Consider the following 27550-nt stretch of genomic DNA (forward strand, 5'->3'; position numbering starts at 1 on the left):
TCCGTAGTTGCGGTATTGACGGAGCAATTTTTGCCCTTTATAGATCACAATGAAAATTTCTTCCCGTTACCGCGGCACATTTTTATTTATATCCACGGCCGCACAACGCTCCGGAATCCCACGGCGAATGAATCGAACGATAAATTGCAGGGCCCCCGGCAAAATTTACGGATCGCCATGCGACGGAATGAAGTCGTCGATTTTCCTTTCAGCCCCGCGTCCGGAATTCCAAACGCGGTCGTGATTAAAAAAGTACAGAGCGACTCGCGGATCATAGGATGGCAGTGGCGATGGCAGTGGTGGTAGCAGTGGCAGTGACGACAGGCGCGGTACGGTATATTGTTGCGAAAGTTTAATTTAAGCTATATACATGCACGGCTATTTAGTTGTATGTTTCATTTCACGATCGTTTATATTCGGTTTACTTTCCGAAATTACAAATCTTCGGAGCCGCGTGCGCGCTATAATTTATTTTGGGCGACGGATCGGTATCGATCGACCATCGGTATCGGTCCGCCATTACTTGCGCTCGCGCTTAACGTTTACGGTTAGCATACATGAATACCATAATTGCGCTCGATTCCTTCTACACCAGTGGTACATGTTACGAAAAAGTAATAAAAACAACTTGGTGTGCGGCACAACAACGACCAGACAGCGCTGCTAGCGACTACTTGCCGTAATGAAAGCTGAACTGCTGAATAAAGACGTGGGCGAATTCTTGATTCCCTATATCGGCTATATCTTTGCGTACATTTCAAGTTGAGATATTATACATGGGATGTACGTGGGTTCTCTTTGCCTATACTGGCCTAGAGGTTTTCCACATCTTGAAACATAGTCGTTGAAAGAGAGGGTGAAAAAAAAGAGACAGAATTTTAAAGAAAGAAACGTAGCTCGTTGATATATTGAGCGCACTTCTATGACCTCTTTTGTTCTTTCACAGGAACGCCTTCTCGAAATAGAAACGTTGAAGTTAGACAGAATTGTATCGAATAATACATAAATATCTGCTTAAAAAAAACAAAAAAAATAATTATTGCTATTGAATTACAAAAAACGATTCACAAATTTAATCAAATTCAATAACATTCAATTCACTTTTGCAATTTGCAAATTGTTTGCAAATAGTTTGAAAAATATTCTTCTTGTCTGATAATATTCTCTTCTATGTAATATATCTCGACACAGTATACGGTTGTATATAATGAACATTACTCGGAGGTTGCCCGAAGCTATGATGTATTAAATTCCCCTTAGCGATAGCATAATGGGAAATTATTCTTTTTCCCTTCTACTTATTGCTATTTCAAGAAATGTTATATTTAGCTTAAATATATGTACGTTTATAGCATAGATCACAGTTATGTAACTCGGTTATAGTATATCTCATAAATGAATTAATCTTTGAATTAATCTTTAAAAAAAATTAAAAAAACCTTCATTCACTTATTTTAATTAAACATATCTATATATTAATACATAAATATATAAATAAAATCTAATTTTTATAAACAAATGTACTTAAATATAAAACAATGATTGATAAACAAAAACATTGTTGTAAAATATTATTATTTTTACACTATCCATCTATAATATTTCAAATTCATTGAAAAAAGTATAATTTCACGCAACAATAATAATAAGAATAAAAGTATTTTTTTTTAATATTAGATTTGTTAAAAATCTAAAAATACACAGTTATAAAATGCATAAAAAGCTATATAAAAGTTTTACTTAAAGCATTTTTATATATTTTACTGTTTCGACGATAATGGCTTAAAATCAAATATAAGCGTTAGCTTTGAGAGAAAAAGAGAGAGAGAGAGAAAGAGAGAGAGAGAGATCGTTTCATTTTTTAAATCTCTCAAAATAAGCACCTATATATAATATAATAAATATGTGTCTTTTAAATTTTTGTGTTTGACAACATACTTTACAGAGAATTATATTAATTCCAAACAGTTGTGACATGTACCTCGTTAAAACATTTCAACATTCAACGTACCGTTTAATTCATGATTGCGCTGCTTCCAAGCTGTGTTAAACCAACGAGTTTAGCACAACCACATTTGCGTAATTTCTCGGCAAGAAGTGGTCAGCACCATCCGAGATTTTCGTAGTACGTGAGTCACAAGAGCCAATTTAACAGCGTTCCAAAAACATGCAAATGAACAATCACTTATCACAGCGCTCCTAGTCATCTCTCAAAAACATTTCGGCAATAAGTTAATTCCAGTAATATCCTGAACACATAGAGCTCGGGTGATCTATGATAAGAATATTGGCGAGGTTCGGGGCTTTCACGAGAATACGCGGAGCTTGAAGACAAATGGACGAGCGAATCGAAAAGGAAACCTCCCATTGGAGCGCACGGGGCGGCCACGGACAGATTCATTAAGAAATGCCAAGATTAGCACGACTGGAAAATTTGCCCAGTTTGTGCGTGGACTTCTCGGGATTACGAGAAAAATAACGAGCCCGAGGAAATATCGCAAATCGTCGGTGGTGTAATTGCCGTCCATGGAATGCAAAAGTAGAATTTGTCTATCGAGCTTGACGCATTTGTTCTTCGGTAACAAATTACGAGTTGCAAACGCTCGGCGATATATTTGAGCTCTGCGAACTGTATAAACAATTCGATAAACTGTTCTTTGTAGCAACATTACCGGACATAATTTACATATATTATGCGCCAGCAACATTTAAACAGTCTTTTTATTTCTACATATTTTAACGAAGGTATGTCCAAAATATATAATGTAACATAATATAGGTAAGTGTATTCCAAACGCGAACGAGTGCAAGTATTATATAACGTAATGGATGGATTGACTATACATGTCTGTAAAAAGCTCACATAAACAGTAGTTTCACTGGTGAAACATTCATTAATAACACTGCCATGTACTACAAACTAAATGCATGTATTTAATAAAAAAGGCTGCACGGAGAGAAACTAATTTCTCGTGTATCGTGACCAGCGTAAAAATATAAGAAAGGTAGAAACAGAGATCCGCTGGTTCAACGAACAACAACTATTCTTCTTTCTTTACATTATGTAAAAATTTGACAAGATATGCGTGAAACAATGTAATAACGCTTCTACCGAACTCATCGTCACAGAAAAATAGACAAAAGGAAGGTTCGAGGAAGCAAATTGAAAGAAAATGACGTTTAAAATGTATAAAGAGCAATTTCTCTAAAGCAAAATTTTTTTTTATTAAAAAAATAGAAAAACATTTTTATGCCAAAAATATGGAACTGCAATGAAAAGAGAAATCCAACGTTGCTCAAAATAAGTGGCAGAAATGTCGAATATTTTTATTCGCTTTTAAAAGAAATGAAATAGCTGTCTAATCCAGCTGTTTGTATGTGTATATATGTATCCACATATAATGTATGTGTGTGCGTATTTTTTAATAAAGAATACGTTATTTACAAGTACTTTTTCGGAACTTTGTTTTACTTTGTGCGCTTTGAAAAAACATATATTTATAATACAACACACACACACATGCCTTATGCATTTGTCATTATAGATAAATCTAAATCATATCTTTATCGAGCTTGAAAACAAATTAACAAATATAAATAAATAAATTGCACAAAGACGCATGTCTTCATGACTCTATGTGGAAACAGAAACTAGAAATGTTTATTCTCGCCGTATCGCAATCGTGTTGTATGTAGATGACTAAAGTCGCTCATGATCATTGAGTTTGCGATGCTACACAACGCCAAAATCATAAGCATCTCTATCTCACAATGTGGACGTAGGTGCAACGTAATTGTAACGTAGACACTGTCGTGGAATCCGGATCTACACACTGGCTCGAACAGCATCAGTACCACTTGGCAATTCTGCCTCGGGTTGCTTGCGAAGAAAACACGTCAAGATGTTAGGTTACAAACGCGCAAATCCTATCTGAACAAGAAAGTAAACGATTTTCCATCATCGCGTTTCTCAGAGATTATTAAAGAAATACTGAACATTAATGAGGTCTAAAAAAGTTTTTTAAAGAAAATTTTATTCATTCTTTTCATTGTCATAAAAACTGGAAATAAAGTTTTCGAGTGAATATGAAAACACTGTTATAAAATCTTTGAGAAAAATTTATCGGGAATCAATGACCGCATTAGAGAGAATAATACCTGAACATTTTCGGAATTCTCTCAGCGATATACGCTTCGTTCACGCTTGTGATACAATTTCGCCATTTACATGGTCTATTTACTGCGCCGCAATGTACGCTCTCCACTGTTACATTAATGTACAAGGTGGCTCACCATCCCATCTCGTGCTTGCTGTCAGATGCATCGGAAAACCAGAAATTTGAAGCAAATTACATTAACGCACGTTTTAACAGACAGATTCAGTTTGCTCATCCACTTTCTCAAGTCGATAAAATAATCCTTTTTGATTACGCAACACAAACATTAATTTGCATATTATAAACCGTTCTAACTAGGTTACAAAGCAAAATATCAAAGATTTAATCAGTAAAACAACCAAATTGATCACTTAACGGCACATTTTATTCGGTCATTGATTAATTTTACATATTAAGCCTCATATGCACAGATAAGCTAATTCTTGCTGCATTTTTAACGAAGCTGTAATACGTCAAAGCATTCCAGTTCAGCATAGTAGATTACCTGCTGGAATTGAACTGCCCACTGGCACTGTACCTAATACGGCAATGATCTAAAACGATTATGTGCGTTGAACTATAGAGAGGCAAGCACAAAGCTGTGTTTCTGACAATTGTGATCAACGAGGTGAAACAATTTGACAGAATGACATTTGACATTTTCATTACCTTGTAATGCATTTACAACATAGGCATATGCTCTGTGAGAGATCTATGTAAGGCATTGTAAGGTATTTAAAAGAAAATGTGCGAATATTAAATGATTTTCGGAATTTCAGTTCTTTATAAAGCACAAGAACTTTATTCTAACAGAAAATTTAAAAATAAAACTTCGAAAAGATAATCAAATGTTAAAGCATAAAAAAAGTATAACTTAAAAAATAAAAATGCAGACTATATAAACCCAGAAATTTAATTTTAAAAGTCGGGAACTGTACCGCTTCTATATCGAGGCTTGTTTAATAATATTAATCGATAATTTAATAATTCATGATATGTAATTACTCAAAGGATATTAATACTATCGTCGCGGTCACGTGGGATTTCGAAATATGCAGCCGTGTTGTTAAAACTGAATTCCATTATGCCACACTGTCCAAAACATAAATGTGCACGATGTGTGTGTTTCGTGTATAAAGGAATTAACATACTAGTAATTCCACTTACTCATCCTCTTCACGCTTTTAGCACTATAGGCGTGATATTTGCAACATGCTGTCTAATTAATAATTAATTAGCATTAGATAATTAATCAACATGGATTTGTTTGAAAACGATACATCTTATCTTCACGAAATCTTGATATAAGATTTTTCGTGTAAGATTTTATAGTATTTACTATTTAAATATTCGAAATTTATAACAAATTTACGTTTTTGCAGAAAGTGTTCAAGATGCAACGGACTTCTTAATTTCATCAAAACTATAGCTACTAGTGTAATTTGTATTCATGGTTAAGTAATGCATCCGAATAATCTTCCTAATTTATTTAAAAGAAACACTTTATGTCACAAATAACTCTTATAAATAAGAAGCTTATATATAGCTATTCTTCAAGAAGACGACAAAACTAAAATTGCTATTTTAATGAAAATCATATCGGAAAATTATGTGAATAGAAATTTATGATTCCGCAACGCGTGTATGCAGGAAATAAATATAACAACAAATGAGTTATCTGAAATATAGATTTAGAGATAACATCAAATAAGATAAAAATAAGTCTAAAATCTAGAAATAATGTATAACGTACGTGTGATAACAAAATTGGAAACAATCAAGTCAGCAGCCGTAATTGCAATGACTTTATAACTTCAATGTTTAACTATAAAAGGCACTCCGCATTGGCAGAGTATGTTACATTATGGTAACCGCAATTAACATTCCAAATGAAACATTGCATTAACTTTATATGAATATGCAAGAAACACCGAAATGCAGAACAATTTAAACTTATTCATATATACAATATGCGTTAGAATAATTATAATTTAAGCTTTTTTTTAATAATTCTGATAGCAACTAGAAGAATATTTACTGTAGTTACACTTTGTAAAAATTTATTTTTAAAATAATCATATTATTTACCATTCTAAAATAAAATTTTATTATAATTGTAAGATAAAAGAGAGAAAGAAATTTATTTCCTTCTTGTGTCATATTTTATCAACTCAAAGGAAAACGGATTATCCAAGGCAAGCTTACGTTCAATTAATTAAGTTATAACTTTCTAAAAAGAAATTTTACTCCCTTCTTGAGAAGTTAGTCAATGTATAGACTATAGAGTTTGGACATCATGTCTCTCACTATGTTTAGAAACGGGAGTACGAGGAATCCCACGAGAAATTTGTCTTCCTCTATCAAACATACTCGTTAACTTCATGCAGATTTATGAAAACAAAGGTAGATGATTAATATGGACGCAGTTTGCACTGCATGTTTTTTTTATTGCAGAAGCTGAAGTGTTTAATCTGAAAGAAATGCAATGCCATGACACCCTAATGGTATTCACAAATCGAATTAATCCGATTCGGGATCGTATAGTTGACAAAACTCGATTAAATAATAACCCTGGATTTGCAACTTTACGACGACCGGAAACTTATTGCATATTTTAAAATAATAGATCTGAGTAAGCTGGAAGTTACGTGAAATACAAGTTATTTAACAATTGTAAGCAGATTTACGGACGGAAAATTATAGTCATACGTCTATGGATATTCGCTGTCTGAGTTCAGCGATTCCGAATCTCAGCAACTCGTGGCGCGTCGATCAGGACCCAATATGACGATGCTTCATGACTTCTCGGGTCCAACATATCCTTTAACAAGATTATTGCACTTCTACATTTAGTCCTTAGACGTATGTACATACATGTACATGTATTATATATGTATATGTGCACAGACCAACGTCAGAGTCATCCTTATCCTCGCAACCCCCTAAGCTCTTCGAAAACTTTGTCTACGAGCTGAGTAGGGTTCGGTCGGTAAACTTTGCGTTAATTTCATGCAGATTCGAAAGGGGTTGGAGGGGACAGCGCCCGTGAGCGAGCTGCTCAATCCCCCGCGGTGTTGCATGCAGAGCAATGGGTATCTATCGAGTGCATTACCACCTCCGGCCGTCGCTCGCTCCACCGATTGCTCACATAAAAGATTTTCTTTCTACCATCGTCAGTGAGACATTGATCACGAAGTATTGAAGTAAAACTTATTAATGAAACAGTACGTTCTCTCTTTTATTAAAAATGACTTAAAAATATTTTTATACAGAAATAGAAAGCGTTATATTAATAAACCGCACGTATTTGAAAATTATTCCTAAAAATATAAATTTATTGACATTTTGAAATTTCTTTAGATTTTAATGCATATTGTATTTATATGTCACTTTAAAACAATATCTTTTATGCAGTGAATGAGAAAATCGTAAAATTAGGACGTTGAAACACAAATTGACATTCTATTCGATGAGTTGATTAGCACTTTATTATCGAACTGCGTTAGAGATGCTGACCATATCAAATTCAATGATAATTACATTCCACGGTTCGTTAAATTTTGCATTGTTACTCTGTCAATATGAATGCATTTATGAACGGATAATGGCAATGTAACATGAAATTAATACGGCATAAGGGTATCGAATACTCGTAATTAATAAATGTTTGAGCATTCACAAGATATCATGATGATTGTTCATCGGCGTCACGTTTCTAAAACAATTGTTTGTTGAAAACATTGCAAAGTACATGGCTAACGGGGCAAAGTACATAAAATGCGGTAGTACCACATTTCTTAAAATAAAAAGTATGAAGCGCGATAGTAACGTAAATCTTTCCTGAAAATTACTGTAAAGATAAATTCTAACCGAAAGAACTCTGTTTCAACAACAATGCTAAGAAGCGCTGAATGCGAAATTCACGACCATTTATCTATTACAACTGTTTTTCGAACTCACGTTTAACGAAATCGCAAATTTTTGAACACCGCGTTAAACTTTTAGGATGAAACTTGATTTCGCGGAATAATCCGTGCGACTCGAGAGAAATACGAGTAATTTGACGGTTGACATATGCAGGTGATATTAAACAGATGTTTGCACGACGTGATAAATTGTATGACATAAATTCACCAATCCCAATCACGATCATGACCCATCCAAGCGGGTCATAACTAACAGTCGTACATTAACGCGTTACTCCACTTCGTATAAAGTAACCCGCAAATTATTGAATGAGAATCTTCTAAATCGCTTCTAAAGTATAAGGTCAAATGGATTATTGTGGATATTTCTAATGGTATTTTAACTATTTTAGTCTAGTAAATACAATAAAATTTTATTGCAAATTTTGTAACAAGTATTATGTTTTTAACACATTATTCATATATAATATTGCGATAACATTATCTATTTCAAATTAAAATTACACAAATTTCTAGAACAATTTTTCTAAAATTTTTGTTTAGGTAATAAAAATGGAGATTAAAGCAGATATAGATCCTTGTCTTGACTTTAAGCATAATTTATGAGAATTGAATAAAAACGTAAAAAGAAAAGTTTTCCGTTTTTTTATATCTTTTTAAGAATAAAATAAACATGATAAACTTTTTTATTTCCGTTTTAAAAATACTGTACAATACTATATAAAGTACGTACAACAATTTAATATTTAAATTGAAGATTTACAGAGTCTTTAAATTCATAAAAATAAAAAATTTATATCTGAATAATGAATACGTAATATAACAAATAATCTGTAGCAAATAATATTGTACAAAGATATCAATTAATAAAGTTTTTATTAATAAATACTTATCTATAACTATGTGTAGCATATTTTTAATGTATTTTGTAGAATTGTGGAATAATGTTGTTCCTCACAGTTATATTTCTCTTTGCGATATTATTGCTCGTTAAAGTTGGTTGTTGTATTAAAGTGCTACCTTTAAACTCGGAGTAATCAGTCGGCAGACTTAATCGTGTCTGCGCAAGTGCATTATTCTGCCTTAAGCCCTTGCTCCTAACCAGCGACGCGGCGTTTCGCTAATAGAATCTCCAGCCGGCAGATGCGATATTTGTGCGCCGCGATACATCGCCGGTCGTTAATCGTGAATCCGGTAGCTAGCTTGCAGGTACAGGTTGCAACTGTTGCCCCGCATCGCGTCGCGTCGTGTCGCGTTGCTGTATATTTATTAGCAAACGACATAGATGTTCGCGATAGAATATGCGATTAGAATAGAAGATCGCATCGCTAGAACAATGGAGTAAAGCGAGACACGAAGCGACATTGGACTAATTATATACCAGTCTTGTTGCCAATAATCTATCTCACGACCTTATCAATTTTCTCTGAATAATTATCAACGTTTTCTGAACCGTGTTTCAAAACAAGAATACAAACATGGATTACAGCTAAATAATGAATCAAAGGCGGAATATATATTTGACAATATTAGTAATATATATTTTATTTATAAGTTAGATGACATATTATATGTATGTTATGCCTTTAACGGTATCATAAATTATTACGTCATTGCATATGTAACAATATGCCAATATCGTGAAAGTCAGAAAAATATCAAAGTTCAATCGCATCATACAACAAATAAAATTAAGAATTCTATTTATAAATAAATCAATTTACATTATTTCGTCCTATAACAATATATTCCTTTTTTGTATCTAAAATTATAAAAAATTCATAACATTCTCTAAAAACACGCAATTATGTAAATAAAGAATATTTAACTTGTATATTTTTTTAGCATATAAAATTTCCATGAAAACATAATACATTAGCGCAACTTTTACTTGAAGAAAATATTTATCTATCGCAATAATAACCTGTGACCTATAAAGCACAAAAGTGCAGTTTCGCGGTTAAAGAAAAATAACATTATCAAAGAGATATTTTCGAATGTGAAAAGTATCATATACGCTATCAACTCTTGGTTGATTAAATCTCTCTGGAAATTGGCTCAAATTGCTCAAAACAGTTGATCAAGCGAGAACGAACCGTTAGGAAAACATTTACTCTTCGCAAAACAACCCGACTGTATGGTAACTGTACGACAAACGCATTAACACCGATTTCGAACTTTCCGTGTTCGCCGTAGGACAATACAATTGTTTATATTCCGTGCTAATACGGATTACGTTATCGAAATGCAACAACTTACCACTCCTATAAAACTCACAATTATTAGTTCAATAAATAATATATTTAAAACGTTTCGTAAATCGCTCTGCAAAAAAAAAGCGATTATTCTTTCGGTTGCTTGTCTCGTTACAATGGAACGTTTAATTAGATAAATTTATATTTATTCGTATTAAGCATAGCACAGTTGCTAAACGATCAAAACTTGACTTGTGGTTTGTTGAAATTTTACTTAATGTCGTCTAAAATCCCTGATCTACTTGTGATTAGGATTTTGATTCTAGTATCGTGACACGTTTACGCACAACTCTCTTACAGAGAGATAAGAACTAAATTTCAGGTGAAATGTATATAAAAACTCATCTAGAGAGTATTTTATGTTGGTGCAACAGACTTTTCTCTATGTCTGCATCATAGAAGCGCAGCTACGCTTCTGACTTGAGACAAAAGGCCGCGAATATGAGAGGCACAGAGAGGTAGAAGTAACGGAAAGAAGAAAACTCATCGACGCGAAAACTATTTCGTGCTTTGATATACCACAGCGTGTGATCGATGCGCGTGTTTGTTCCAAACAGTTCCAAACGACGCTCAAATTGAGGTCAAGTGAAAAAAGATCCGAAAAGATTTATAAAGTAATATTGTATATTATATATACATATATATTTCATTTTTTATATTTTGCCACACCAGTATATTCGTATCATTATCATCGAATCAAGTCGATCAATGTGATCCCCAACTTTTGATTTTATATGAAAAAGCATTCCTTTCGGTTACTTGTATCATTACAATAGAATATTTAGTCATCAGGTAAATCAATATTCATTCATGTTAAACATGATGCAGTTGTTGAACGATAACATATAATCCTGCAGGTGATAATAAATTATACATGTGGTACATCCTATCATGAATTATTTATGCAACGTCACATGTGTAATTATATATAGTCCTTGTTATCTTGCCGAGTGAACACGCGATGCGATTTTTGCGCCACGACAGCGTTTTCAGTTTTATCTTATTCGCTATAAAATTGCCCTCGAGTTCACCATAGAACATACAAACATTTAAAAACGAGAATCATGAAAGAATCAATGTTAAACAGTGCATTAATCGTCATTAGTCTTCAACTTACTGTAAACGCAACATTTCGATTAACAGTTGCAAAATTTTTATATGCTATAACCGTCTTTTTCGGCAAGCGTCGGTAAACATGTACATTATACGTATATATTATGGAATACAATATAGAATCGTGATTGATAGATAGTCTGGAAAAAATCGACGATAGAAAAATTTATTGAAATACGGTAGCTTATGAAACGCGAAAAGTTCAGAGTGCAATAATAGACAATCATCCTCTATGACGGGCAGGTACGGAATTTCCTCGAAATTCTGAGATGGAATGGGAAATGGGAAGCCTGGAATTCACGACGAATGCGTGCGAACATCCGTCTTTGACCGTTTCGTAGCTGGACCACGTCTACTTGGTATTCATGTCGGGTCAAGCTCAATTCTGTAGACAGAATTTGATGCATGGACAGGTTAATGCCAATTTTCAGTGTGCCCACAATCTCGCGACAGATGCATCTCCAGAAATTCTACGTGAATAGCTCGATCGTTTGCGTCGTTAACGCCACGTTCTGCAAATAGCAGTTAAAAGTTGGTAGTTTTATCGTGACGTTGTTCTTCCAAGAAAAACTGTATGATAATATCATCTTAGATATCTTGCAAAATTTAAATTTTGCTTCTTAAGAATTCTCGAGGAAACTAACTGCGATATCAATATAAAATTTATAGTATAAGTTTGAGAATAAGTTGAATACATAAAATTTTACTTTTCTTTTCATCGCATCCATACATGCACATACATTGTATACATATTTTAATTTTTCTGTGACATACACATCGATAATATTTATTATAAATGTATTCCGTAATAGACACTAATAGAGGAATAAAATACCAAATAAAACACTAAAAATATATCATTTATGGTATATATTTGATGTTAAAATTCCGTTCTTTAATTATTTTTGCTAGATTTTATTATTTTTTTATGTATAGCACCAAAAAATTTTTTTTTGTTTTTTACAGCAACGTTTTCGGAAAAATAAAAAGATAAATCATATTTACAATCTCTATATGTATAAAATATTCTACAAAAGTTTTTATTTACACAATAAGAATATATAAAAGTCAAGCAATAAAATACTTTCAAACGTAAACCCAGATACAGCGATTAATCTTTACACAGCGCCGATTTTATGAAATAAACCATATCTGCTAAAAACCTAAGAGTATGGAGATTTCATAAAGCGTAAATAATTTTTGTATTGTTGCGGTTTCGAAAAATCCTAAACCATCCAACCTGCAATTACTTATACTACTTACAATTTTAAATATAATGGCATTTTATGTATATACGAAACCAATTGTATTATAACCGAGCTCCGTTGAGCAAGAGATAAAATTGCGATATTATTCAACTGGGATGCACTGTCCATATTTCGTGAGCAGTCATAACCATTGCACATGTTATGAACCTGAGACGGCGATTCTGTCCGCGAGTAACCAGAGGTCCAGAGGTCGTTCATCGGAAGTTTATACTGACATCTATTACTACCAGAGCAGCAGGGGAATCGCATTTGCCATCTGACTATGCCAACATGATTATTTAATGATAACGGCTGACGCGTTGCACTCTCGAAACATTACACCCTTGTTTGCAACATGCTGCAACCTGCGATTTCTCAGACCTAAACACGACGAAGTTTATGTTTGATCCTAGAATGTATATATTTTAACGGAAGTCATAGATATAATTTTGATAAGATGTGAATTTCAATGTTTTACTAACCACTACTATCGTAATGCTAAGATCTTGTAGTAAAAAAATTATATATACCTATATATGTATAAATATCTACTTTTATATATACAATATATTAAAATAAATTTTAATTTCAATATTTTGTCTTTTCTGCTTCTATGTCTTCGAAAATTTAAAATTAAAATTATTTATTTGCCAAAAACGTATAAAAATGTTTCTTAAGTGCAATAATAAGAATTTGTTTTAATTTTATATGCATGCAAATATTTTACACTATAGAAAATACTTTAATCAATTGTTTTGATTACCCTGCATTTCTATTTTCATATTTTATACGTCTAAAAATTATAATATAGCCACTTTAATTAAAACTGAGTACTTTCATATACTCCGATATCGGAAAATGAAAAATTATGCGTTACAGCAAAAACGAGCTGTTGAGGTTAATTACCGACGTTGGAATACCGTCCGAGAATCCTTCGACCGAGAAATATTTCTCTGTTCCTTTCTCTCCTCATTCTATCCTTTCTCGCCTCCGTTTTTCTGTTTCCGAAAAACGTTTAAATTACAAACAATTAATTTTCTGAAATATACGGGAACACGATAGGAGATGCCAACTACAGAAGAAGTACGAATGTCGTTTGTGCATCGATCATCGTTTTGATGTTTTCATCAGCGTTTGATGAAATTCTTTTCGTAACCCATCGTTCTCATTCGGTCAAGCTCTTGTCGTATTGACAAAACAAATGTTTTCCGAATCAAGTCACGCCAGCTGCGCACGAATCTGCACTATTCTCGTTTAGTTAAACCAACTCTGCCCTCGTTTCACCCCTTTACGTTACCATACACATCGCAATATAAACCGATCGACATTGACAATCAAAATCTCCATCACAGTCTTTGATGGAGCAACAATTACAATTTTTTCACAATTTTTTTTAACTTGCACACGTTTTGTCAAAGTGTAAAAATAAAAAAGTGTAATTATTTTATTCGCTATTTTTACTCAAACTGATGCAGAGACCACTCGTATATATCATGCGTGTTTCTTCCCTAAGCGAAAATCTATAAAACCATCAGATAAATATCTCTGGGACGCGACTCCCTTCTCGGAAGGCAGAGTTGCATCTCGTACGTGATCAAAATGTTTACGATTGCCTGTTTAAAATTTAAAAATTAAAGCCACAGCAGGTATAACGATGTTTAGAAATAATTATTGGAAACGGGCAAGCGGCGCTCCTTGTAATCAGACATTTATTTCAGAATAAACAGCTAGAACGGACATTTCTGCAGATTGTTCGGCAAATTGAATAGCATCAGACCCGGAAACATCGACGAATTCGCATGCGTAACTCTTGCCTAATCGCAACCATCGCTTATACGCCAGAAGCAAAACGCGAAACCCATCGATATTACCGGCGCCGCCGGCTCAAATTTATCGAATCTACATCGCGACATGGCTTGATTTGCCATCGCGAAAAAGAAGTGCCGATTGTAAAGCTAATGATCCGGAAAACAGCCAGAGAGAAAAAAATGATCTTATCGTAGCATAGTTAAAAATACAGAAAAAGTTTACATATGTATATGTATGTGTAGGTATATCAGAAACATTGATAAAGAATAATTTTATGGCCACGCTTAACAGTTTTATCCATTTACGTACATTTTGTTTTATGTTGTCATTAAACTTTATAAAAATTAATTCGTATTTTACCTTAATATTATTATATTTCGCGCAGTAGGCAAAACTACAGAAATACTCTTCTGATTGTATTATTTTTAAAAAATAATGTTATTTTTCTAAAACTTTTGATAAATAGGATAATGCATCGGTACTTTGTTTCCATAAGATCTACAGAAAACATCACTTTTATCGTTTAGAGAAAGGTCAAACACATCAAAGTACGAACATATTTTTCGTGGCGCGGGAACGTATCAGTTGAATCATTTATGATGTTTTCTTATTGCTTCGATTGCTAAAGACAATAACCAAACAACCTGATGGGTGATTAAGTTCACACGTGTAAACAATTGTAAATATTTGCGTTAATGCTGATTTACTATAGCCACACAATGCTAATATAAGCTATAAACGCTAATATAGCTAGAAATTAAGTTTAAAGATACAATTTTGTTATGTTAATATAACGAGCAAAGTTACCGTGTTATTTGTTTATTTATTGTCGCATACAAGTAATAATTATATTTACATGCACGTAACATGTGTAATTTTGGCGTATTGTATTCTTTATTTATAACTTTTGTCACATACACACACGCACATCGATAGAGAAATAAAATTACAAATATCTTGCAAATACTCGTATTACATCTTTGTATCTTTTTGTTCTTAAAAGTACCTAACAATATAGCATCGACCAATATCGAATTACACTTAAAGTAATGTATATCTTTCCACATGCATCGATGATGCATACGAAACAGTAAAAAAGCACTTTGATTCTATCGAAAAAGATTCGATCATTAAATGCTATAAATTCCTGTTAATTTACCATGGTAATTAGTCAGATCTTTTCGTAAATAAAAATGGGCTTTACACTTTCACACGTTCTCTTTTTTCCTCCGCAATGCGCCGCGACAACAGCGTAATTAACTTGTCAGTTACTTCCGCGACAATGACAGTTCACGTCCGGCCGGTCGGCGATCGACCAGACGACCAAATTCCAACGATAAAATATTGTAGGCCGAAAGTACTCTCCATCGATGCACGTCGCTCCTCCCGCTATATCGTTAATTTATAGATGGGGTAACTCCGCGAAAGCGTTGCCACCGCGTAAACCGAGTGATTCAGTGGTGCGAGCGTGGCGCGGGACGACGCGCGACACGCGACGCGCCGCCATAGTGATAATATCCTAATCGGCGCGCGTGCTCGTTTCACGCTAAAGTTACATCGGGTTGTGATAAAACGCCCCGCGTTTCGGCGTTCACGAAACGTACACCGAGCGAGAATACCATACCGCGCACACTACTCTGCGCATACCTACTTCGTTTAATTTTACAGATCGCGAGTGCGTTTTAATTTAATTTTCAACCGAATTTGATTGACACGATGAAAAAGGCTTAAAAACCAGACGTGAAGGATTGGGAATTCTCTATGTTGTCACGTTCAATTTGATTGCACCGATTGTAAATTTAAGTGCTTGAACAACGGTTTATTTAGAAAACATATATGTTTCAAGAGATATATCATAATTCCAAAAGATATTTTAATATTCTTCGTTTTTACTTTAAAAAATGAATTAATTATTAACAAATAATGATATTGTTTATTTGAAAAAGTAAATAACGAATAAATCTATACATGACTGACTGTAACTGACTGACGGACTTATCAACGCCCAGCCCAAACCTTATAGAAACATAAAATTCGAGGAGTATATTCCTTCTATGATGTAAGCACCCACTAAAAAGGGATTTTTAGAAATTCAAAACCCCTAAGAGGAGTGAAAAGGGGTAAAATGTGTTTTCACGGATTCCTCAATATCTCTTAGTCCCGATGAGATACTGATTTAGTTTTTTATTTAAAGTATTTACATACTGTTAATTAATAGAAGTTTGTTAATTTAACTGGAGGGGCTTTCAGAATATTATTTATACACGGTAATGACAATATTTGTGGATAACTTATAAATTAGACAAGTTTCAAAATATGAATCAAAATGATGAAAGTCAATGCATTTCCTTTGAATCGTATAGAAATTTTAGAACATAGATTAATTTGATAAATAATTCTTAAAAATACGTACGCAAAAAAATCAAGACAAATGTCTCAAATGTAATTAAAGCGTTAATCAATTCCCTGCTTTCAATGAAACGCAATAATTAACTATCGAATATGAATATAATGACTGACGATGCTCCGGCTGAGTTCAGTTCATTTGACCTACTAGCTGATTAATAAAATCAATTAACTCGATCATGCGAAGTAACTAATTAAAACAGAAAGAGCAGTACCTAGCACAATGAATTAATTATTGACAATTACTGGTGACATATTCGTGATAATATCTAACAAAACCACGTCGCACAGATAATGCGCCAAATAAAGTGTCGTAGCGTCATAATGTCCCTCACAACATCGAGCTACTCGGTACCTCACTACTCGGGATGCTAATTTATGGTGAAAGCATCCCGTTCTGCGTTTTGTCGATAATAAGACGAAAGGAAGAACATTGACACTAAGCGATACTTTGTAACGATCTGTGTCAATGCGTAATAAATGCTACTGCACAATAAAACGCTTCCTCGGAAATCTTTATTGCCCAAGTTTTCTATATGCATGTGATAAAATAGCTTAATAGCGCGATCTACAATAACAACGTGTAATTGAAGAAAAATTAAATCGACTTTCAAAATCGCAAGTACGATATCACAGATATTGACAAAATTGCTAAGCGAGTCATCTTTCAGTCCTCCGCATCATATAAAAATATCGGTTTCTTACAATTATACATGTACATCTACAGAATACAGAATACGAGTGCAGTTCGCGATATATTTTTGCATTTCTGCAAATATAATCACTGCGCAATATTATAAATTAGTAATATTGCATTGCGTGAGTTAATTCTGCAAACAGGTATATTATTTTTTTATGAAACCGCATATTAAAATGTAATTCACTTTTCCACAGAAAAATGACCTTTGGTTTTGTATAATCAAATTATCTTTTAAGTAGAAGGATTTTTCTTCTGGAATGTACTTTTCCTCTTACTTTGGGGAGATATGCTTTTTCAAAACTTAAAATGGAATGGTTTCTGTGTAGCATTAATTGATAATATTTCAGGATCATAAGAAATTGCTGTAAAAAGAAAACGTCTAAAATTCTAAAATTTAATTGCAAATTAATATAAACGCTAAATATACAATTTTTAAAACAAATTCTTGTAGTATATTTCATTAATTACGTAAGAAAACATAAATTTGATCATTAATTTCGCTGAAAAGTGATATATTATACGGCGCTTGATACGAAACGTTGACCCCAATTGTCTACCCTTGTGTCTCCGCTATTTCAGGGTAACTGACCGGCTGAAAACATTCCCCGTAAACGTGTGTGTTCAGGCATTCTAGTAAATTCAAGATAGTCTGATAACGTCGTATCCACATCAGTCGTCGAATAGAGTTAACAAGCGCAGAATGAATATCGCAAAAAGATGAATAAATACAAAAATAAACATAAAATGTATGCGCATGAAATGAAATGAAGCAATCGTTTGCTTTCGTGAGAACATTTTCGCCAAAGGCGAATATCAATAGCTACTCAATAGTAGCGGCAAGATGTGAATCAAGCAAGAAGGAAGGGAACGAATACATCAACGCTGGTATAATAGATGCCAGTTGGCAAAGCATGCACCAGAGTGTTCGTATAAATTTCTATAGGACTTCCCGCGGGATGAGTGATCGATGAGACGATTTCCACTCCTCAACTCCGGATATATCGCGAATAATCATGCTAGGATATAAACCGCCACCTTCCCGCATTTTTCAGATTTCAAAGCATACGTGTCTAACACGCGCGTCCTTTGTCCTTTGGCATGCCTCGCGAGTACAAGACGCACACTCTCGGAACGCGTCTGTTTAGATACACAAAATCAGATTTTAACGCGATACAACACGAACAATGATATTAAGGAGACGAAGAGTGGACACTTTCCATTTTCGCGACAACTGGAATTAGTATGATTTTGTGTAGGTATAATTTTTTACTAATTTTTCACCAAGTCGCAGTAAACACATGGTAACAACGTGTGGTGACACTCGCAAACGAAAAGGACGCTCGTTAAATACATAATTTCTCTTGGCGTGCAACATTTCAATGCTTCTTGTACTGATATGCATGCATATTTTAAATGAAATAATGCGCTTAATACAGCAGTTTATTCACAATTTTCGAGTGAAATTTTGATGGAAGTATAATATACGCTATCTCATATTTTAGTAAAACTGCAATGCATTAAAGAGAATTCCAAACGCTTGAATAAATTACTCGTTAAGATTAAATGCACTTTACTAGATGGGTTAACTCGCGCGTTGAAATACGCGTAAATTTTCGTCTCTTTACAGTCATGTAAGATGGACGCGCCATCATTATAACTATCTAGCAGCAAAGTTGCTTTATGAGATGTGACGCCTTAAAATTTACAAAACTGTTTAATGCATCAAGATTTAGATTTCAAGTAAATCATCAAAGATGACGAAACAAACGCTGTTTTCAAATAAACGTAAGTAAAACGTAGGTACATATTTACTATGTCAAAATATTCATTTATATAATAACATGTTCCTATAATATTTGTGTATTATTTAAATAAATAAATTTTTTAATAACTATCTACTCTATATTTTATTCTATTTGAAATTTAAAGACAGGCTTGAAGAGTTTATTTAAATTTTGTTACAATAATAATAATTAGTTTGTATAATATTTAAATATTAATTCATTCTTTATTTATACTTATATATTGAATAATGCCTAGAGCAAAATTCTATGTGAAGAGAGTACTTTTTACACAAAAGCATTTTATACTGCCCCAACTATACGAATAAACGGAAGACGCCTTGCCCGCAGGAAACTTGGACCGAGAAACGAAAAATATAAATCTACACAAAACGCACGCGTTTCCACTTTCTTCTCGCACAATATAACATACGTACGACATAGCAGCTTCTTCCATAACGAGAAAGTAATGCATCAAAAAGACGAAGGATAATGCTGCGGGACTATTCCTCTGTAGTTTTATTCAGGTAAACGGATAACTTCGCTTACACGCTACATCGAACGTGGAATATTAAAATTGTCAATCTTGTCTTTTAATTTTAATTGAATCCTCGTGAGTTTGCGTGAACGGGAATAAGAAATGATCGAAAAGGTTCTATAACGCGTAAATGGATACTTGCACGTGTAAGCGGAGATTCGCAATTTTCTGGCCAGAACATCTCGACACGCGATATTTCTTTCCATTGCGCGCGCAAGTACATCTCGGGAGACGATAATTTTCAGTTATCCACGCGAGGAAAATGTCGGGAAAACTTTATTACAACATAATATACTTTAGATATTATGTAGTATATGCATATAAGCCTGGAAAGATTCCATATACTTATTACGACTGTCAAACGCGAATAAGAACATGAGAAAGAAAAGCATAAACAACGGAAGAAATTAAATATTTAAATAATTTCTCGGGAAATATACAGCCGCGCGGAGGACTTCATCAAACGCGAGTATCGTAAAGGAGAAAAGCATCTCTCTGTGAAAACTGTGCAATGGCCGTATATTTCCCGAGATATCGTCACGCATTTTTTGAAAGATCGCGCGAGCTTTGAGGGATGTTTGCTACCGTGCTCGCGGCTGTAAATTTCATTTCAGGTCAAGCAACTATGTGCAATATTATAACCGAAATTCTGTGAAATTCTGTGAAACGTGTTGGAAATGTTTCGGTGGGACATGTGGGATAGAACGAAACTTTGGAATGTTAATGTTTCTGGAAGGTCATAGAAAACGGAGAACGCAATGACATGAGTAAATGGAGAAATAATACGTTTTCTAGACAGACTTCGCGACGCGACATCGCATCTCGTTTCAGCGAGAGACAGCTGTGCTTTCGACTAATTTGAAACAGTGCCTTTTATCGATTTGAAAAGTGTATGGATCGAAGATAGAAATGCCATCTTCCTTGTTCATTATGAATATGCACTCATTAGAAACAAAGTGGCTCGATTTTCAAGCTGCATAACGAACATCCTCTCTAAAACAATTTAACAAATCAGAATATTGTTTTAAGTACAAAAACATTTGATAGAAAAAAATAAAAATACAAAGTATGCATTTTTATTTTTGCATTCTATATCCGATAAAAACGATATTAAGCTTCTGATGCTGGCTCGATTGCCAAGTCCGTGTTGACAGTACACACAGCGTCACTCTTGGCAAAATCGTGAATTATAAAGCGTAAAAAATGACGTTAAAAAGCTAAATTGTTCTTGCGCAACGTACAGCGTCATTTTTCGTTTCAGTTCAGTGTTTTTAAATTTAAAATAATTGTCGTAGAGTTAAAATATATCGAAGACTTCCATTTTATTATAATTTAATATGTAAAAGCAAATATTTATTTCAATTCAGCAGCTGTCAAACAGCTTGTTTTCGTCCTTGATTAGGCACAATTCAATTCGATATATATGAGTCATTCCCCCCAATGATTGCCCAAATATGTAAAAGGGGAGTTTTCGATATATTTTACAAATCTATTCTACCAATTACAAACTCTATTTTATTAAAAAACATTTTTATTTTAATAACTTTTATGATATATTTTCTCGCTTTTGATGTCATTAATCTGAAATGGCTGCAGAAAACGTAAAAAAATTAACTGCTCAAGATTATCTATGTATGTTGAAATGTATTGTTTTTAGCCAATTGTTTTTGTCAAGATTTTTTTATTAAAAAAAAACACGTTTGAATATTATTGTAATATCTATATGCTATTCAATAGCTTCTTTTATATGTAAACATATAATACAAATGTTGTAATTAAAACATTTAGATTTGGCCGACAAAGATACGTATATTTAGGAAATGCATCGAAGTCGATTAAGTGCTGTCGAGTTTATACAAATCGTCTTTTTATCGGACATTACTCTCGATTTACAGTTGTGCCGATAAAAACGCGCTATTCCTCTTTCCGAACATTATGATACATTCACAGAATATGCAAATATGTCCCGGGCCATCTACGAACAGCTCATCTCTGGATTCGTGTCGTGTGATTTCCGGTCAAAAAACGATCACATCTTTCGTAAATCGTATACTTTCATTATTTTCTTGCGCTTTCGGAGCATGAATGCTTTCGTTACGACCGACGACCATGTCGAGATACAGTAATATCAACGAAATTAAACCCACCGGTGAAAAGCCTCTCTTGCAAATTCAATATCGAACGCACACCGACCACGTGATAAAGTTGATAAATTGATGATAACTATTAGCTGATATAAATCTCGTTATAATTTCTCTTTAGCTATTATATCGATAGTAATCTAACCGATTAAAGCTCATACACAATAAATTAATCAATGTTTCTAATTTAATTCAAAGATATGACAGATCTATGGTCCATTAATAGCTAAAAGAAAAATACAAGTTCATCTCGAAAACGGAACCTTATCTACAAGTATTCGCGGCGATATGAAATCGGTGAATTTTTCGTGATCGTATTCATAGAACCGATGCCGATGTAACGACATTGGCGCATTCGTGAGCGTATAACCGGGCTGCCACATCCGATTTCCACGTTTCTATTTCGCTATCGCTTTTTGTGCGGCCGGCCATTGTAATCCGCCCGATCGCCTGTGTATGGCAGCGTGCTGCGCTGAGGCTTATTGACGTCGACTTCCGATACAGGCTGTCTAGTCGCTGCTGCTGTAAGCCCAGCGGCTATACCGTGCAAGAGAGAACCTCGCGTCAAGTCCCAATTACGGATAATCAATTTCGCCGACGATGTCTTCGAGCGCGAACGGCTTTAATTAAAGGCGCGGATGCTCCTTTTTGTCGCGGATACACCCAGTAGCCCCGCCCCGCTCAAACAGCAGCGCGAATCTTTCCGAGGCCGTATGACACGCGACGATTTCAAATAAAGCACCTCGCACGAACGTTTGCACATACCCGAAATGCACGATCGATAAACCAAACGCGATACGACCATCTTTATCTCTCTTTCCTCTCTTTCCTCTCTTTCATCTCTTTTCTCTTTTCTCTTTCTCAACTCTCTCTCTCTTTCTCTTCCTATATAACCTATTAACGCATATAGATATTTTGTATTTAACCATTGTCGCTCGTGCATCTCTTTATTTCGCAGAGTGCATAATTCTCGCCCAATAATCACTTTGCCCAATGCATTACTTACGCACCATTACGCATGTTTTTTATCTTAGCGATTTAATTTCTTATTGCTATTATTTTTCAGTGCAATCAGCGTAATAGCGAATCGACCAATTGAACAAGGCAAATTTTCTCACAATCAGTGTAACACATTTCTGCTAATACAAATGAATAATTAAAACTCGGCTCATTTAAACCGAATATGCCATGGATGCTTTAACGTTCATAAATATTTCATGTTCTGTTTTATTAAATAATTATTCTTTGTTACGCGTGCAATACCGTTCTAATCTAAATAAAAACAATTATTTAGGAAATATACGTATATAAGCAATTTAAAAATAAATAACAAAAAATATATTATCTATCTATTATAAATCTATTATAAAAATCTATTATATTAGCTTATATTTTAATAAAACAATAACTATAATTCCATTTGCAAATCGTTAGTATATGTCCAAAGCATCGACCGATTGATGTATATACTGAATAAAATAGTCCTTATTTCTGCATGAGATATTAAGTCAGCATTTTCTTAATACTTTTCTTAAAACTCCGAAGTATTCTACATATGTCTCACCTCCACTATACTGGCTTTCACAGTGATAATCCTGGTAACGTTCCGCACGAAATAATTCGAACAACTTGAGAAAAATATTCAAACGAGCAACTGAGTCCGCAAGCACGCGCGCGTAACTTTCCTTCTTACATCTCCGACTTCGCAGCAATCTCGTACATTTTCGTAGGAAACTGTCACCGGATTATTGTTTTCGTTATCCACATTTTCTGAAGGGGCAATACGTCGATACCGAAATGATTTATTTATAGAAAAGGATTCTTCACACGTTTATGTTCTTCCATCAGGGAGAAGGAACTCTTTAAGTCGATACTACTCACAAGTATCCTAGCGGGTAGAGTTAATTGAACGTGTCAATGCTTACGGAGATGGTTCCAAGCTCACGTAAACAAGAGCTTTCTCACCCTCGCACGAGATACGCAGGGCTCAACGCCCGAAATTGTGTTTAAGCATTGCATACGAAAGTATTGCTATCATAGAGTATTACTGACAATTGTTATAATATTTTCAATAATATTCATTAACTCATTCACAAGGATAATAACTGCCAATTCTTTTTTCTATGATAAATATAAATAATATCACTACATAACGTAAAAAGCTGTAAGCATCAAAATTCAAAATTTGTTTAATAGGTTTTTAATTTTTCCTTAGTCAAACATCTCCCAAAGATTAAATGTTGCAATCATTTCTTTCTCTTTACACAAAATTAATTATTATAATAAATTGTAGAAAGATTATAATATATAATATTGTAATTGAAATTTTCATTTTAATTTAAATAAAATTTTTAATCTGTTAAAGTAATATTAAAGCACTCTTAAAAACGGCGTAAATATGTGTAAATGCCAAAATAATTGAAATTAAGTAAACCGTTTTTATGCTAGAGAGCATAACTATCAGATTTAGTCAAGCCTCTATTACGCGCAGATAACAACGACTAGCAATCATTAATAACGACTGACCAGCAATGAGTGGCGAACAATACTTCCTCTTCATTTAAAAAGTGACACAGATTGACGGTATCAGTAAATACAGTCACATGTTCTTAAACTTTGAAGAACATGCGACTGTTTTTACTGATATCGTCAATCTGCGTCACTTTTCTTCTCTTCTATAATCCCTACAATTTTTTCATTTTTTCAGCAGTCAACTTATCGAGTGTTTCCTAAAAATATTTGATTCTGTCAATCAGAATACCCTCGAACCTTCTTCAGAGAAAGTTAGAAAAGTTTAAGAATGTTAGTCATACTTAAAGTTTACGAACATTAAATAAAATTTTACGAACGTTTTCATTCAAGATAACACCGGCAATGTAGACTTTAGACAGAAACTTTTTAAGAATTACTCTCCTTTTTATCACGTTAAGCTGAGTTTTGAGAAATGGGTCTGATTAGTAAGACCCATTTACGTTCATCTTCCCGACGATTTTCGCGGACCTCTTCGTGGAACTTACCAGTCCACGAAGTTTTGTACGCAAGCGGTCCGATCGATTCTCGCTTTAAGGGACGATTCACGTGCTCGCCGTACCGACGAAGGGCGCGAATCCACGACGTTTATACAGGGTAATCCAAAATAGGTCGATCGTGCGGGCGATCTCTGACAACTGACCTGTAAACCGACGACGAAACAGACCTATCGGTCGAAACTCGATTCACTAACACTGACCCTTATTTTTACCGTCACCTCACAAAACCCGTGCTGATCTTATATCTTATATCTCACTTCACAAAGCTTCTTGCGTCATCATCTACTAGATCCACCCACTTCCGACAACACATGAGACTCGCTTCAGTGAACTCCAATATGTAACTCCGATGACACACACTTAACGATTAATCGCATCCAATGTCGAATGATTTAACATTCACGTTACATCCGCATGAGTTCTGCATTCGATCACTCTTCGCTCAAATAAATTCGCGACTTTAACCCGGTAGTTTCCGGACGTCTGAAGAACCACGTGACGTTCTTTATAGTGACGATTTTCTTCGACATACGAGATCAGTCATGCGAGAAATTTATCTGTCCACACTGTTCCTCGAGCGTGAACTTTCTCCACCGTCCAAAAGTGACGAGCTTTGATCAAGTTTCCCTTAGCGGCGCGGATGCCTGTTCCGCTTCGTTGATATCCAAGCTCGAGAATAGCCACAACCCCATAGCAAACTCTAACCGCAAGGTCTTTCGCCAGTTTTCGTATTTCAACGAACAGGATCTTTTGCGTAAATCCTAGCAGAAACACGCGCGACACGGCCACTACCCAACTTGAAGGTTCCAGATATATGCTGCGCCGCGATAGGATCGCCACGTTCGACGGTAGCCACGTGGTGCACGACGGTAGAGACGTGCCGCTAATCGCGAGCGTCGATCGCCGCGAGCTAAGCACGGAATCGTCTTGACACGACACAAATCGGTCCGCAGGGATCCGCGGTTGTCCGCGCGGCCACGAGATTCGAACTACGCTCCCCCGGCCGGACAACCGGTTCGATCGGTTCAATCTGCTGGTTCGAGGATAGTTCGACGGCAAAACCCCCGGCGAACTCCCGGCGCTCGCACCAGAACGAACGACGCCCTGTTGTCGTCGCGGCACGGGGTGAACGCACGGCTTTGCGGACGACGATCCGCGCCCTCCACCGCCCAGAAACTACCTTCCGCCACTGCCACCACCATCACCGCCACCACCAGCGTCGCCGCCGCCGCCGCCGCCGCTGCTGCTGCCGCCGCTGCCGCCGACACCGCCGCCACCACCACCACCGCCGCCGTTGCCGACGTCACCCACCTCCACAGGCACGCTTCCAACCTCCCTTTTCATCCACCACCACCACCACTACCACCACCATCAGCGACTCCAACGCCGGCAGAAGCCTCGACACGAGCATAGCGAGGGTGGAGAAGAATGAAGATAGCGTTGGAAGCCGCGTCTGTGTAGGAAGATCCTTCTCCATGAGCGTCGCGAACGTTCTTACACCAATAGCAAGTTCAACATGGACGAGCGAAAGGTATATGAGAGTCGAATACCGTGAGAAACCATCAGGGCGTTTGTGTATAGGAGCAACTTTTGGCGTTACCACCATGAGTCAGAAGCTTTGCTGGTATCGTTAGCGATTACAGCGTGAGCTCTAGCCAGATACATTAGCGAAAGTTTAGGCTATGGCTATGTTATAAAGACATTTCTATTAATTTACAAGCTATAATACAAGCTATAAATCATTTGAAATAAATCATAGTCTCAAGTAATGGTATGATCCTGACGTCAATAGTAGCTGAAAATCATCGCCATTCAAACTGTTACGTTATCAAGCGTGTACGGTGTCTCGCACCGATATCATACAGGAAGTCCGATATCGACGTCACGCGAAACGTTGATGTATTATGAATATAGACAGAGATAGTCGCGCTGCTGCAACCTCCTGCAAAATCATGGAGCATCACGTACTCGATCAGCGAGATCTACTGGCGTGCGTCACAGCGCACACGTTACTACTACTACTAGCAACCAGTCATATCCTCCGACACCTTTGCAAACGTAGAGACATCCACGAACGCTATGACAGCCTCACACATCTGCGTTAACATCGCCATCGGTGTCCTCGCTGCTTCCAATACAGCTTCCAGAAACACCATTGCACATTTCCCTTCACGTACAGCACCGATACAAAGACACGGAGACTATACTCACGTAGAAACGTCCTTGTGTTAAGATCCTGCGTTTTCACGCAGTGGTTCTCTTTGCGCAGATCGGGATCTCCGTGACGGTTGATGAGGGTAGTAACGCGGGGTGAGATCGCGACAATATATATACATCCGCCCATTTCTCCGTCTCTTATTTTCTCTTTCTCTTCCCCATTTCTCTTTCTTTTTCTCTCCTTCTCTCTCTCTCTCTCTCTCTCTCTCTCTCTCTCTCTCTCTCTCTCTC

At 35.4% G+C, this 27550-nt stretch overlaps 1 protein-coding gene across 2 annotated transcripts in view; it reads right to left on the reverse strand.

Moving 5' to 3' along the window:
* The window catches only part of LOC112451929, a 285962-nt gene extending 259705 nt beyond the window's left edge, over window positions 1-26257 (reverse strand). Inside the window, exon 1 of one of the 2 annotated variants that reach the window (XM_025011844.1) lies at window positions 25303-26257. The gene's annotated coding sequence lies outside the window, so the exon portion shown is untranslated. Of the gene's footprint in view, window positions 1-25245 lie in introns of both variants that reach the window. The other variant, XM_025011843.1, reaches the window with a different exon arrangement.
* Window positions 26258-27550: the final 1293 nt, after the last annotated feature.

Source organism: Temnothorax curvispinosus, unplaced genomic scaffold (assembly GCF_003070985.1).
Source record: "Temnothorax curvispinosus isolate PA1 unplaced genomic scaffold, ASM307098v1 QBEX01002827.1, whole genome shotgun sequence".
NCBI classification, from domain to species: Eukaryota; Metazoa; Arthropoda; class Insecta; order Hymenoptera; family Formicidae; genus Temnothorax; species Temnothorax curvispinosus.